This window comes from Mirounga leonina, unplaced genomic scaffold (assembly GCF_011800145.1).
Source record: "Mirounga leonina isolate KUSES-001 unplaced genomic scaffold, KU_Mleo_1.0 Mir_126, whole genome shotgun sequence".
Lineage (NCBI taxonomy): Eukaryota > Metazoa > Chordata > Mammalia > Carnivora > Phocidae > Mirounga > Mirounga leonina.
The window spans coordinates 28850218-28866958 of record NW_023270314.1 but is presented as its reverse complement, the minus strand read 5'-3'; positions in this window follow the sequence as shown (position 1 = coordinate 28866958).

Sequence of the window (16741 nt, the reverse complement as noted above, 5' to 3'; positions counted from 1 at the left end):
TGAAGACTATGGGAATCCTCAGTAGCAAAGGCTGCAAATATCCACAACAAGGAGGCTGGGGTTCTCATGCTCTCCTTTTCCCCATGGGATGAAATCCTCTGAGGGGATCCCTCCTGGAACTGAGCTGCTTTGGACCAGGGGATAGGGTGACACAGGTAAAATGCTTCCAATGCTTTTCTATATGGCCATCCCCAATTTTTGAGCTCAGCAGTTTTTTCTGCTTCTTTGTTGTAGTCCAGAACTTTTGTAGTACAAAACTTTAACTTCCCTTCATTTTTTATACTCTCCATTTCTTTTTGTATGTCCAAAGTCTTAGCTTATATAATACTCCATGTACCTGAGAAACCTCATTTAACTTTTTTATAAAGTAGGTCTTCTGGCAATATATTCTCTCATGTTTTGTTTGCCTAGAAAATCTTTATTTATTCTTTAATTTTGAAGGTTATCTCTGCTGGGTAGACAGTTATCAGTTGACCATTTCTTTCTTGCAGAACTTTAAAGATTTCACTCTACTGTCTTCTTGGTTGCATGGTTTTAATGGGAATTCTGCTGTAATTCTTTTCTTTTCCCTTTTTTAAAAGGTTGTTAGTACTGAATTTCTTTTTTTTTTTTTAAGTAGGCTCCATGCTGGGCCTGATTGTGGGGCTTGGACTCACAACCCTAAGATCAAGACCTGAGCTAAAGTTAAGAGTCAGATACTTAACCGACTGAGCCACCCAGATGGCCCTCTTTTTTTTTCTTTTTATCTTTTGATGCCCACACCCATTTCTCCCACCTCCCAAACTCCCACCTGTAGCAACCACAAGAGGCTGCTGTAATTCTTATATTTGTAACTCTCTAGGTAATGTATATATTTTCTCTGTCTAGCACAAAATCCTGCTCTTTTCCCATGGGTAGTACTCCACATTTCCCTCTCTTTTCCATTACCCAAGGTACAAAGAAATTTTACCCTCAGATTAAAGGTTTTGATGATACACTCTGTGCGGATTAAAGTTTTTGCTCCATAATGGAAAAAGAGAAGAAGGGTCCAGGTGGAGTTTTTGCAATGACTGCTGTTCCCCTATCCCTACACAGGGAGGCTTTTAAGGGTACTCTCTGTTTCTTTACATTTCTCACAGGAAAAGCCTGCAAGAGAGTGTGAACCTCTCTGCAGCCTCCAGAGGCTTCATATTCTCACACTAGCCCACACTCAGCCTTTAGGAATTCATTAAAAATGTTGTGTTTATTCTTCATACCAGTTTAGATGGCTTTTCATAGTATCTATCCTAGTTAAACCTTGTTACCCATGCAGGTATTTGTCTCTCTCCAGATTTCAAATTAGCCATTTGCACTATAACCTGCTTATGGTTTCAAGAGTTGCAGTTGTTAATCTGCAGTGTGTCCAGCTATTTTCTTGTTGCAGTGATAGGAATGGTGCTCTTTCCAGCTCTCCATCTCTGGCCTGTAATGGGAATTTCTCTTCACCAGTCATCCACCATTTCACTCTATCTTTTTAAATTAAAAGTCAATTAGCCATCATATAGTATATCATTAGTTTCAGATGCAGTGTTCAATAATTCATCAGTTGCATATAACACCCAGTGCTCATCACATCACGTGCCCTCCTTAATGTCCATCACCCAATTATCCCATCCCCCTTCCAACCTCCCCTCCAGCAACCCTCAGATCCTTTTCTATACTTAAGAGTCTCTCATGGTTTCTCTCCCTCTCTGATTACTTCCCATCAATTTTCCCTCCCTTCCCCTATGATCCTCTGCACTGTTTCTTATATTCCACATATGAGTGAAACCATATAATAATTGTCTTTCTCTGATTGACTTATTTCGCTTAGCATAATAGCCTCCCGTTCCATCCACGTGGATGTAAATGGTAAATACTCATCCTTTCTGATGGCTGAGTAGTTTGTATATATATACCACATCTTCTTTATCCATTCATCTGTCGATGGACATCTGGGCTCTTTCCATAGTTTGGCTATTGTGGACATTGCTGCTATAAACATTGGGGTACAGGTGTCCCTTCGGATCATCACATTTGTATCTTTGGAGTAAGTACCTAGTAGTGCAATTGCTGAGTTGTAGGGTAGCTCTATTTTTAACTTCTTGAGGAACCGCCATACTGTTTTCCAGAGTGGCTATATCAGCTTCCTTTCCCACTAATAGTGTAAGATAGTTCCTATTTCTCCCCGTCCTTGCCAACATTTGTTGTTTCCTGACTTATTAATTTTAGCCATTCTGTCCGGTGTGAGGTGGTATCTCATTGTGGTTTTGATTTGTATTTCCCTGATGCCAAGTGATGTGGACCATTTTTTCATGTGTCTGTTGGCCATTTATATGTCTTCTTTGGAGAAATGGCTGTTCATGTCTTCTGCCCATTGTTAATTGGATTATTGGTTTTGGGGTGTTGAATTTGGTAAGTTCTTTATATATTTTGGATACTAGCCCCTTATCTGATATGTCATTTGCAAATATCTTCTCCCATTCAATAGCCTGTCAATTCCTAAAGGCTGAGTTGTTGATTGTTTCCTTGACTGTGCAGAAGCTTTTTATTTTGATGTAGTCCCAATAGTTTATTTTCTCTTGTTTGTCTTGCTTCAGGAGACAATTTACAAAGATGTTGCTATAGCCGAGATAAAAGTAATTGCTGCCTGTGCTCTCTTCAAGGATTTTTATGGTTTCAGGTCTCACATGTAGGTCTTTAATCCATTTTGAGTTTATTTTTGTGTATGCCATAAGAAATTGGTCCAGTTTCATTCTTTTGCATGTAGCTGTCCAATTTTCCCAACACCATTTATTGAAGAGACTGTCTTTTTCCCATTGTTCATTATTTCCTCCTCTGTGAAAGATTAATTTACCATATATTTGTGGGTTTATGTCCAGCTTTTCTATTCTGTTCCATTGATCTGTGTGTCTCTTTTTGGCCAGTACCATATTGGTTTGATTATTATAGCTTTGTAATATAACTTGAAGTCTGAATTGTGATACCTCCAGTTTTGCTTTTCTTCCTCAAGGTTGCTTTGGCTATTCAGGGTCTTCTGTGGTTTCACACAAATTTTAGGATTGTTTTTTCTAGAAAAATTCTTTTGGTATTTTGGTAGAGATTGCTTTAAATCTGTAGATTGTTTTTGGTAGTATAAACATTTTATTTTATTTTATTTTTTAATTTAATTTAATTTTATTATGTTATGTTAGTCACCATACAGTACATCATTAGTTTTTGATGTAGTGTTCCATGATTCATTGTTTGTGTATAACACCCAGTGCTCCATGCAATACGTGCCCTCCTTAATACCCATTAATACCCATCATTGGGCTAACCCATTCCCCCACCCCCCTTCCCTCTGAAACCCTCAGTTTGTTTCCCGGAGTCCATAGTCTCTCATGGTTCATCTCCCCCTCTGCTTACCCGCCCCTTCATTTTTCCCTTCCTTCTCCTAATGTCCTCCATGCTGTTCCTTATGTTCCACAAATAAGTGAAACCATATAATTGACTTTCTCTGCTTGACTTATTTCCTTAGCATAATCTCCTCCAGTTCCACCCATGTTGATGCAAAAGTTGGGTATTCATCCTTTCTGATGGCTGAGGAATATTCCATTGTATATATGGACCACATCTCTATCCATTTGTCTGTTGAAGGGCATCTCGGCTCTTTCCACAGTTTGGCTATTGTGGACATTGCTGCTATGAACATTGGGGTGCATTTGGCCCTTCTTTTCACTACATCTGTGTCTTTGGGGTAAATACCCAGTAGTGCAATTGCTGGGTCATAGGGTAGCTCTATTTTTAAATTTTTGAGGCACCTCCACACTGTTTCCAAACTGGCTGTACCAACTTGCATTCCCACCAATAGTGTAAGAGGGTTCCCCTTTCTCCACAACCTCTCCAACATTTGTTGTTTCTTGCCTTGTCCATTTTTGCCATTCTGACTGGTGTAAGGTGGTATCTCATTGTGGTTTTGATTTGAATATCCCTGATGGCCAATGGTGATGAACACTTTTTCATGTGTCTTCTAGCCATTTGTATGTGTTCTTTTGAGAAGTGTCTGTTCATGTCTTCTGCCCATTTTTTTGACTTGATTATTTGTTTTTGGGGTATTGAGTTTGAGAAGTTCTTTATAGATCTTGGATACAGCCCTTTGTCTGTAGTGTCATTTGCAAATATCTTCTCCCATTCTGTGGTTTGCCTCTTTGTTTTGTTGACTGTTTCCTTTATGAGCATGGAATGCCTTTCCATTTCTTTGTCATCTTCAATTTGTTCCATCAATGTTTTATAGTTTTCAGAGTACAGATCTTTAGTTAAATTTATTCCTAGCTATTTTATTAATTTTGGTGCTATTGCAAATGGGATTGTTTTCTTAATTTCTCTTTCAGCTGCTTCATTATTAAAGTATAGAAATGCAACAGATTTCTGTCACAGACTAATTTGAATTTGGGTTTTGTTAGTTTGCTTTTTTTTTCCCCCCTTTTCTACTCCTCTATGCACTTATCTCTCTATCTGGCAATTGCCTTCACTGGACCTTTGTGACTTCTTCCCCAATCAGTTAAGAGTACTCAGCAGGGTATGGTCTCAATAGTAGGGAAAATTAAAACTTGATTAAACAAAGCAAAAAAAAAAACTTGATTAAACACCACTCTGGTTTTATCTAATAAAGTTTTAAAACAAGAACTGAAAGTAACCTAACTTCTCCCAGAATGAAGCTCAATAATAATTTTAGGAATTCAAAAAATATCAAGCATGGGGCAGGGTAAAATTCATCATATCTGATATCATAATATCACAATAAAAAAACTCACAGGCGGGCGCCTGGGTGGCTCAGTTGGTTAAGCAACTGCCTTCGGCTCAGGTCATGATCCTGGAGTCCCTGGATCAAGTCCCACATCGGGCTCCCTGCTCGGCAGGGAGTCTGCTTCTCCCTCTGGCCCTCCCCCCTCTCATGTGTTCTCTCTCATTCTCTCTCTCTCTCAAATAAATAAATAAAATCTTAAAAAAAAAAACAAAAAAACTCACAGGCATGTAAAGAGAAAGGAAAGTGCAACCCATAATGAGTAAAAAAAATCAGTCATTTGAAGCTGATCCACAAATAATAGAATTTGTAGATTACTGGAATGTTGGCCAGGGGTGAGAGGGAAGGATCACAAAGCAGCATAAGGAAATATTTGTAAGGTGGTCACAAACACCCACATACACACACACACACACATCAAAGTTTATCAAATTATACAGTTATTGTAAACAAATTATGCCTCAATAAAGCTGTTAAAAATTTAAACTGTGTAAGACTTTGACCTAGGAATTTTACTTCTATAGATCATTCCTAAAGCAATACCTACATATATATGAAAGGTATATGGTCAAAGTACAAGTTTAATAAGAACAATTAAAAACTACCTAAAAATATGAGAAATAGAGCACATTAATTAATTACTGTATATCCATGTAAGTGTATTATGCAGTTATTAGGAAGATTGTTCCTGATCTATATGTGGATGAAAACATTTTTATAAAAAATTATAATGGTAAATAAAGGAATTTGAAGAATCCCCTTTTCTTGCTGTACAGCAGCCTAGATGCCCTTAATGACCACTGTAACTGGATATAGTATTTTTAAAACTTAATATTTTAAATATATTTCTGAATTTGCAGTAAGAGGATTCTGCAAAGTCAAAAAAATTAAAGCTGAATCTCAATGAGTTAAGTGAATACCAAACCTGACTTTTATCCCAAAGGTTTCTGTTGAACCCCATAAGCTCCACTTCAATGACTACCCTTACCCAAGAGCCTTCCCTCAGTGGGGATTTTAATTTAGACCCCTGTATAAACTGGGACCCAAAGATGGTGAGTAAGCAACAGTATTACCATTGGTTCTGAGTGGAAAAGAAAATTTTATCTTCATAACATCAAAGCAGATTTCTAAATTCCAGCTTCTTGTGCGATTCTAAACACATCAAGTAGGGAATTTAAAATAGTTCCTTCGAGTGCACATAGGACATTCTCCAGAATAGATCACATACTGGGTCACAAATCAGGACTCAACAAGTACAAAAAATTGAGATCATAGCATGCATATTTTCTGACCACAATGCTATGAAATTCGAAGTCAATCACAAGAAAAAATTTGGAAAGACGATAAATCCGTGGAGATTAAAGAACATCCTACTAAAGAACAAATGGGCCAACCAGGAAATCACAGAAGTTAAAAAATACATGGAAATAAATGAAAATGAAAACATGATGGTCCAAAACATTTGGGATACAGCAAAACCAGTCATAATAAGGAAGTATATAGCAATACAGCCCTACCTTAAGAAGCAAGAAAAATCTCAAATACACAACCTAACCTTACACCTAGAAAGGAGCTAGAAAAAGAACAACAAACAAAGCTTAAAGCCAGCAGAAGAAGGGAAATAATAAAGATTAGAGCAGGAATAAATGATATAGAAACAACAACAACAATAAAAACCCCGTAGAACAGATCAATGAAACCAGGAGCTGGTTCTTTGAAATAATTAATAAAATTGATAAATCCCTCATCAGACTTATCAAAAAGAAAAAAGACCCAAATAAATAAAATCATAAGTAAGAAAGAGAGATCACAACCAACACCACAGAAATAAGAGAATATTATAAAAAATTCTATGCCAACAAATTGGACAATCTGGAAAAAATAGATAAATTCCTAGAAACATATAAACTACCAAAACTGAAACAAGAAAAAATAGGCAACTTGAACAGACTGATAACCAGCAAAGAAATTGAATCAGTAATCAAAAATCTCCCAAGAAACAAAAGTACAGGGCCAGGTGGCTTCCTAGGGGAATTCTTTAAATTCAAACATTTAGAGAAGAGTTAATACCTATTCTTCTCAACTGTTTCAAAAAATAGAAATGGAAGGAAAACTCCCAAACTCATTCTATGAGGCCGCATTACTTTGATCCCAAAACCAGACAAAGACCCCATGAAAAAAGAGAATTACAAGCCAATATGCCTAGTGAACATGGATGCAAAAATTCTCAACTAAATACTAGCAAATCAAATCCAATGGTACATTAAAAGAATTATTCACCACGACCAAGTGGGATTTATTCTTGGCTGCAAGGGTTGTTCAATATTTGCAAATCAATTGACATGATACACCACATTGATAAAAGAAAGGATAAGAACCATATGACCTTCTCAAAAGATGCAGAAAAAACATTTGACAAAATACAGCATCCATTCTTGATAAAGCCTTCAACAAAGTAGGGATATTTGGAACAGTACCTTAACATCATAAAGGCCATATATGAAAAACCCACAGCTAATATCATCCTCCAAGGGGAAAAACTGAGAGCTTCTCCTCTACAGTCAGGAAAAAGACAGGGATGTACACACTCACTACTGTTATTTAACAGAGTACTGGAAGTCCTAGCCAGAGCAATCAGACCAAAAATAATATGAAATGAAATGAAATAAAATAAAACAAATAAATGGCATCCAAATTGGCAAGGAAGAAATCAAATTTTCACTATTTGCAGATGACATGATACTCTACACAGAAAACCCAAAAGACTCCACCAAAAAATTGCTAGAACTGATACAGAAATTCAGTGAAGTTGCAGGATACAAAATCAATGTACAGAAATCTGTTGTATTTCTACACACTAATAATGAAGCAGCAGAAAGAGAAATCAAGGAATTGATCCCATTTACAATTGCACCCAAAACCATAAGATACCTAGGAATAAACCTAACCAAAGAGGTTAAAGATCTATACTCTGAAAACTATAGAACACTTATAAAACAAATTGAAGGGGACACAAATATATGGAAAAACATTCCATGCTCATGGGATGGAAGAAAACATAAAACATATTGTTAAAATATTTGTGCCAGCCAAAGCAATCTATGCATTTAATGCAATCCTGATCAAAATATCACCAGCATCTTTCACAGAGCTAGAACAAACAATCCTAAAATTTGTATGGAACCACAAAAGACCCCAAATAGACAAAGCAATCTTGAAAAAGAAAAGCATAGCTGGAGGCATCACAATTCTGGACTTCAAGCTATATTACAAAGCTGTAGTCATCAAGACAGTATGGTATATGCAAACAATGAATCATGGAACACTACATCAAAAACTAATGATGTAATGTATGGTGATTAACATAAAAACATGGTAGCAAAAGCAAAAAAAAAAAAAAAAAAAAGACAGTATGGTACTGGCACAAAAACAGACACATAGGTCAATGGAACAGAATAGAAAACCCAGAAATGGACCTACAACTCTATGGTCAACTAATCTTCAACAAAGCAGGAAAGAATATCCAATGGGAAAAAGACAGTCTTTTCAACAAATGGTGTTGGGAAAATTGGACAGCAACATGCAAAAGAATGAAACTGGATCACTTTCTTACCCCATACACAAAAACAAATTCAAATGGTTTAAAAACCTAAATGTGAGACAGGAAACAATCAAAATCCTAGAGGAGGACATAGGCAGCAATCTCTTTGACCTCAGCTGTAGCAACATCTTACTAGAAATGTTTCCTGAGGCAAGGGAAACAAAAGCAAAAATGAACTATTGGGACTTCATCAAGATAAAAAGCTTTTTACACAGTGAAGGAAACAATCAACAAAATGAAAAGGCAATCTATGGAATGGGAGAAGGTAATTGCAAATGACATATCTGATAAAGGGTTAGTATCCAAAATGTATAAAGAACTTATCAAACTGGACACCCAAAAAATGAATAATCCAATTAAAAATGGGCAGAAGACATGAATAGACATTTTTCCAAAAAAGACATCCAGATGGCTAACAGACACGAAAAGATGCTCACTCAACATCACTCATCATCAGGAAAATACAAATCAAAACTACAATGAGACATCACCTCACACCTGTCAGAATGGCTAAAATTAACAACATAGGAATTAACAGATGTTGGCAAGGTTATAGGGAAAGGGGAACCCTCTTGCACTGATGGTAGGAATGCAAACTGGTGCAGTCACTCTGGAAAACAGTATGGAGGTTCCTCCAAAAGTTAAAAATAGAACTACCCTATTATCCAGGAATTGTACTACTAGGTATTTACCCAAAGGATACAAAACTACTGATTTGAAGGGACAGATGCACCCTGATGTTTATAGCAGCATTATGAACAATATCCAAATTATGGACAGAGCCCAATTTTCCATCAACTAATGAATGGATAAAGAAGAGGTGGTTAAAATATATAATGGAATATTACTCACCCATAAAAAGAATGAAATCTTGCCATTTGCAATGACATGGATGGAGCTAGACTGTAGTATGCAAAGTAAAATAAGTCAGAGAAAGACAAATACCATATGATTTCACTCATATGTGGAATTTAAGAAACAAAACAGATAAACATAGTGGGGGAAAAAAGAAGAGAGAGGCAAACCATAAACACACTCTTAACTATAGAGAACAAGTTGAGGATTGCTGGAGGGAAGGTGGACAGGGGGATGGGTTAAATGGGTGATGAGAATTAAGGAAGGCACTTATTGTGATGAGCACTGGGTGTTATATGTAAGTGATAAATCTCAAAATTCTACTTCTGAAACTTGAAAGAGGAAAAAAAAAATGAACCCAGTAATTGCAGAAATGTCACACACACACACACACACACACAACTCAAAATTTGAATGATGGATTAAACAACTGTTTAGATACAGTTTTAGAGAAAATTGATAAATTATATTATTAAATCAAATAAATTGCCCAGATTGCAGTTCTAAGAACAAATAGATTAAAAATATTAGGAAGAGGGTTCTAAGAACAAATAGATTAAAAATATTAGGAAGAGACAGGAATGATAGAGTGAGAAGATAAAATATGCCTAGATCAGAGTTGCATAAGTTCACAAGAGGTTGAAAAAGAGGGAATATCTTAAAATCTTCCAGGAAGTAATGCCAACAGATTAATAAAAATAAAATATAAATCTAGTTATATAATATCCATTCATCTGTCAATGGACATCTGGATTCTTTCCATATTTTGGCTATTGTGGACATTGCTGCTATAAACATTGGGATGCAGGTGTCCCTTCGAATCACTATGTTTGTATCCTTTGGATAAATGAATGGATAAAGATGTGACATATATATACAATGGAATATTATGGATGAACTGATGGAACTAGAGGGTATTATGCTAAGTGAAATAAGTCAGTCAGAAAAAGACAATTATCATGATTTTCACTCATGTGGAATTTAAGAAACAAAACAGATGATCATAGGGGAAGGGAGAGAAAAATAAAATAAGACAAAATTAGGGAGACAAACCATAAGAGACTCTTAAATATATGAAACAAACAGAATTGCTGGAGGGGAGGTAGGTCGGGGGATGGAATAACTGGATGTTGGGCATTAATGAACTTGATGTAATGAACACGGTGTTATATGCAACTGATGAATCACTAAATTCTACCCTTGAAACTAATAATACACTATATGTTAATTAATTGAATTTAAATATATTTTTTAAAAAAGAGAGAGAAAATAAAATAAATCTAGTCATATAATAAAACTGCAAAACACCAAATGCACAGAGTATAACAAAGCAACTAGAAAATAAATGACCAATTATCTACATAAGAACAGTAATTAAATTAGAGTTTGCATTATCCATAACAAGAGTGAAAGCCATGGTGAACTGAGAGAAACTATATATCTAGATTTCTATACTCAATGCAACTGTCTTTCAAGTGAGAGTTAAATAAAGGCAACTTCTGACAAATAAAAAGAGAACCTAAAATCTACAGTTTCTCACTAAAGGTCCTATCTAAAAAGTATACATGGAGCAATAGGGAACTAACCCCAGTTGAAAGATTTGAGATGCAGGAAGGAATGGTGCAGTGATTATCAACGATCGTCATGAAGTAGGGTTGTTGCTACGTAATAAATAATGGAGAACATGTGTGGCACTCAGCTGATCCTCTGGGATGTCTCTTGACACTGCAGTTATAGAAGTTACATCTTGATAAGGATTTAGAAACAAAGGTCTCATATGCCTAGGGATGCAGTTCTGGTTCACTCTGCAAAAATGTAAGCCAATGAAAGGAACATTTAATGGGTGTTAGAGAAGGGAGATAAAGAATATGTTATGGTCTAGGGAATAGCCACAGCAGCAAGAGCTGTAATTCCCACTAGCTTATCCTTGTAGATTGTGGCAGACACAGAGATAAATTGCCCAGATTCCATTTCAACAAAACCTACTGTGTAGATGCAGGGAGTATAGTTAGCTCACACCTTCCAGTGCAGGGAACCACCTTGCCCAAGGTCATGTCCTTCTAGGGACAGACTATACCACTGATTGAGGTGGTAGCATAAGCCTGGCTGTCTTGGCCTGGTGTGGGACAAATCTGATGGTCAATACTCACTCCCAGGCTTCCTAAGCCTTCATCAGGCTTGCATCACAGTTTAACTCCTCCTTCTGCCCAATCATGCTTACTCTCTAATTTTCACAGGTGTTAGTCTCCAATAAAGTACCTTGCCCCAAAATTCTAACTCAGCATCTGCTTCTGGAGAACTCAAATTGTGATAAATGTTTTCCCCCAAGAAATTATGACCCAAATAATTCTTAAAGGGTTTTGGCACAATGGAATTAAGTTAGTATAAGAAGTATATAAATCTGAGGGGTATAATGGGTATGCTACAGTGGGCACTGTCACATACCTCTTAAGGACCCTTTGGATTCCCGTTACCTGTTCTCTGCACCTTTTTCTCAGCTTTTACGTGCTTTCTTTATAATGGCTTGCACCTCTACTCTTTGAAGGATTCCCCTTGGGCCACAGAAGCCATTTCACTCAGATATACAGAAAGCTGGAATTACTAGATTTTACACTCCAGTTCTTCTCACTTCTTAAACAGTTTCTCTGAGCTCACTTCTTTTTTTTTTTTTTTTAAGATTTTATTTATTCATTTGAGACACAGAGATAGAGAGAGATCGAGAGCATGAGCAGGGGGAGAGGCAAAGGCAGAGGGAGAAGCAGGCTCCCCGCTGAGCCAGGAGCCCGATGTGGGGCTCAATCCCAGGACCCTGGGATCATGACCTGAGCTGAAGGCAGACGCTTAACCATCTGAGCCACCCAGGCGCCCCTGAGGCTCACTTCTTTAATAAACCACATTTACATGAATCCTTATCTCAAAGTCTGCTTCTGGGGAAGGAACTTAAATTATGCAAGCCATAATTTTGGACTTGAGGGGCCCATCCTGCTTCCAACACAATATCTGATGGGTAAAATGGCATAGTCTAACAAAAACATAATGAGAATATCCTTGAAATATAAACGGAACAGAAATGCAAAATGTTGCATAGCACTGAAACAATAAGTCTTCCAATCTCTAGGTATAGCTCTGATTAACTTCATATAGGATACTGGGAATTAAATGTGCTCTGTACAAGATGGAGGACACGAGATTTATTCAAGCTTGAAGTGAGTGTGTGGGGTGGGGGTTACCCTATTCTTTAGAGAAAGCTAAGAACAAATGAAACTTGCCAACTTTCTAGCCAATAACTTCATGGCTAGAAGCAAGCCTTCTGGAGCAAAAATGTCAGGAAATCACAAACAAAACCTCATTAGGAGGCACTGAGACAATCTGCTCACTGACTCACTCACAGGAAGGAGTTTCAATTAATCATCACCTAATATCATGACCAAGCAAGAGCCACAAAAGGCTGGTTGTGAATTGGAGTTTGGGGTAGGGGTAGGGAGACACAAACTGACAAGGAGGAGTTTGCACAGATGACAAAAAAGAAAAAAAGAGAGAAGAGAAGAGAAAACAACCAAATCCTGCCTATTAAATGACCCTGCCTACCAAAATTCTAAAACACACGAAAAAAGTTAGTGCTAAAAATCTAGCCACCAAAAAAAAAAAAAAAAAAAAAATCTAGCCACCAAAATAATCAATTCACTACTATTTTGGAACCCTATAACATATACTTTAGCATACATGTTTTGGGGATATTAAAAGGGATAAATGAACAACACAGTTTAAATATTAGAAAGAATTTTCTGAAAAAAAACAAAATCAAACAAAATCAAACAAATACTAAAATAAATTATTAGGTATCTCTAAAATTATTCTCATTAAAATTAAAACTGTAATGGATGAAATAATCTCTATACTACATTGGTTATAAATTAATGGGTGATTTTGAAGACAGTATACAAAATTCCCTCAGAACACAACATAGAAAAATAAAACATAAAAACCAGAGAGCATTTAAGAGACATAGAAAATAGGTTGAGATATTGCACATATTATAGAGCCCTAATGAGACTGTCCAAAAATTCCAAAAGGCAAATGAATGATAGAGAATGAATATTTGAATAACCAGAGAATTTTCCATAAAGATATATTTTATTCATTTTGGAAAGTGTATTATTAACACCAATAAATAAATATAAATTTGTAGTAAAGCATATTCTGGTGACTCTGAACATCAAAGATTTTTTTTAACATTGCAGTCATTTTAAAAGTATGGTTCAGTGACATTAAGTACATTCACATAGTTGTGCAACCATCACCACACTACTCATCTCCAGAACTTTTTCCATCTTACCAAACTGAAACCGTATACCCATTAAACAATAATTCCCCATTCTCCCTTCTCCCTGTCCCTGGCAACTAACATTATACCTTCTGTCCCTATGAATTTGACTTTTCTAGGTACCTTATGTGAGTGGAATCATACAAATATTTGTCCTTTTGTTACTGGTTTATTTCACTGAGCATAATGTCCTTAAGGTCCATCCATGTTACTGCATGTGTCAGAATTTCCTTCCCTTTTAGGGCTGAATAATTTTCCATTGTATGTATATCCACATTTTATTTATTCATTTGTGGACAAATAATTGGGTTGCTTTGAACCTTTGGCTATTGTGAATAATGCTGCTATGTACATGGGTGTAAAAATATCTTTTCAAGTACCTACTTTCAATTCTTTGGGGTATATAACCAGAAGTGGGATTGCTGGATCATATGATAAGTCTATGTTTAATTCTTTTGAGCAACTGTCATCCATATTATTTGCCATAGTGACTGCACTATTTTACATTCCCAGCAACAGTGCATAAAGGTTCCCTTTTCTCTACATCCTTGCCAACACTTATTTCTTGTTCTTTTGTAATTTTATTTTTGAGTGGGACTTGAACTCATAACCCCGAGATCAACAGTTGCAGGCTCTACCAACTAAGCCAGCCAGGTGCCCCTCTTGTCTTTTTGATACTAGTCATTCCAACAGGTATGAGATGATATCTCATTGTGGCTGTGATTATGCATTTCTTTTTTTTTCTTTTTTTTTTATTATGTTATTTTCAGTACTTCATTTGTTTTTGATGTAGTGTTCCATGATTCATTATTTGTGTATAACATCCAAGGCTCATCATATTGTGATGATTAGGCATTTCTGGTCTAATGTGTCATCTAAGGCCAATGTCATTTGTGTGTCATTTGTGACAACATGCATGTAACTTGAGGGCATTATGCTAAGTGAAATAAGTCAGAGAGAGAAAGACAAATACTTTCATACAGTGATTACACTGTATGATTCTGTTTATATGTTTTGTAAAAGGCAAGACTAATCTATAGTGGAAAAAGCAGTTCAATGGTTAATGAGTGGGGAAAAAGAATTGACTGGAAATGATATGAAGCAGTCTGTTTGGGTGTGGGTAATGTTTTATATCTGAATAGGGCTTTGAGTTACACAGCAGTTTGCAGTTATCAAAATTCACAAAATAACACTCTTAACATTTCAGCATGTATATTTAACCTCAAAAGAAAAAGAGAAGGTGTAGTCAAATTTTGAACTCTAGTTAATGATATGCATGCTGAAGTAATTAGAGTGAAATATACTGATTAGGATGAGGTGTACAAATGTAATTGGAACTTTTTTTGAAATGTGTTTTAAAAATGTGGATTGACGAATGGATAGATGGATAGGTGATGATAAGGCATGTATACTAAAATGTTAATAGTAAAATTTAGATGTGCTTATGTAAATGTTCACTGTAGAATTCTTTCAACTTTGCTGTATGTTTGAAATTTTTTTATTTTCAAATTAAATGAATGCTGTAAAAGCTTGAAAAAATTTTAGAATATTATAAGTAACAAATTACCAATGAAATTTTAAAAATTAAATGAAAATAGGCAAAAATTACAAATCACTAAAATTGATTCATGAACAAATACGAAACCCAAATATATCACTAATTATTAAAGGAATTAAATTGGTAATCAAAATTTTCCTTCCCTAATAACAACAAAAAGAGAAGTCCTCAAAATTCTAAAGGCGAATTTTATAAAACCTTCAAGGAAGTGATAGTTCCTTTTTTATGCAAATGTATTAAGAAAATACAAAGATGTTATATGCAACTAATGAATCACTGAACATTATATCAAAAACTAATGATGCACTATATGTTGGCTAATTGAATTTAAATAAAAAAAGAAAATACAAAGATGAAAGAAAGCATACTAGTGATGCCAAGATCAGATGTCTAGAATAGACAAATTTATATAGGCAAAAAGTAGATTAGTGACTGCCTATGGCAGGGGCTGGGGGAAGAGAATGGAGAGTAACTGTGCATGGGTATTGAATTTATTTGAAGTGAGGAAAATGTTTTGAGATTGGTTTGTAGTGAGGGCTGCACAACTCTGTGAATGTGCTAGAGACCACTGAATTATATGCTTGGTTTTGTTTGTCTTCTCCTTTCAGAGATTCTCATTTATTATAAAATGGCTTTACAAAATTCTAAAAATATGCAAGCTTCTCAGTTTCCACCATTTGCATAAGACCATTTAAAACACAACCCTGCTGCCACTGACTGTTCTGTATCCAGCATTGGCTGAACCTCAGAACTATGGGCACATACACATAGGCTTGAGACCAAAATTGCCTTTTGGAAACTCTCAAGCCAAAAGGTGGCAATTAAGTGCCCTAGCTCAAAGGAAATGAGTGGCAGGAATTTGCCTATTTAAAAAAATTGAGTCCAATTCATTTGGGCTATAGCCCAAATCTTTTGATTCCAATTGTGTAAAGATCAGGACATGGATTTGGAGTGGGAGGTCAAGACTGTCTTTCACAGAAGCAAATGTAGGCAACTATATTTTGTAGCATGCTTGGAGTCTCCCTCCAAGGTGGGCTCTGCCCAAGAGCCTACAAGGGTTTTTTCCTGATGTCAATCATCCCTGGGCTGGCTCTGTGCAGGTCCCATTGGGGCTCGGGCAAGGGCCCAAAGCTCCAGGGCAGAGCCATCTCACATATGGGTAGCACCTGCCCCACCAGGGCCTCCACGGCCTCCTACTGCTATAGCTCTTCAGCAGAACCTCACTCCTCACCACACAGGCTTGAGTGTTTCCAGGTCAGCAGTAGTGCCTGAGCTTCCCTGATAGCAGTCCTTCCCTGAGGGTGCCCCCGGCGCCCAGGATGAGGTGCAGGACTTGGTCCATACCCCACTACTGTGACCTGAATTGTATGCTTTGAATAGGTGACCTTGGTGATGTGTGAAACAGAATCTCAATAAAGCTGCTGAAAAGACAAGACCAGGTGAGTGTAAGAAAAATATTATACTATCTCATTTATGAACATAAATGGAAATTGCTAAGTTAAATACTGGCAAAAGTTAATTCAGTCTTTACTACTCCACCTAAACAGGGTGATATCAGTAATGCAAAAATTCTTCAACACCAGAAACCCTACTGATACAATTTAGTATTAAATATATATA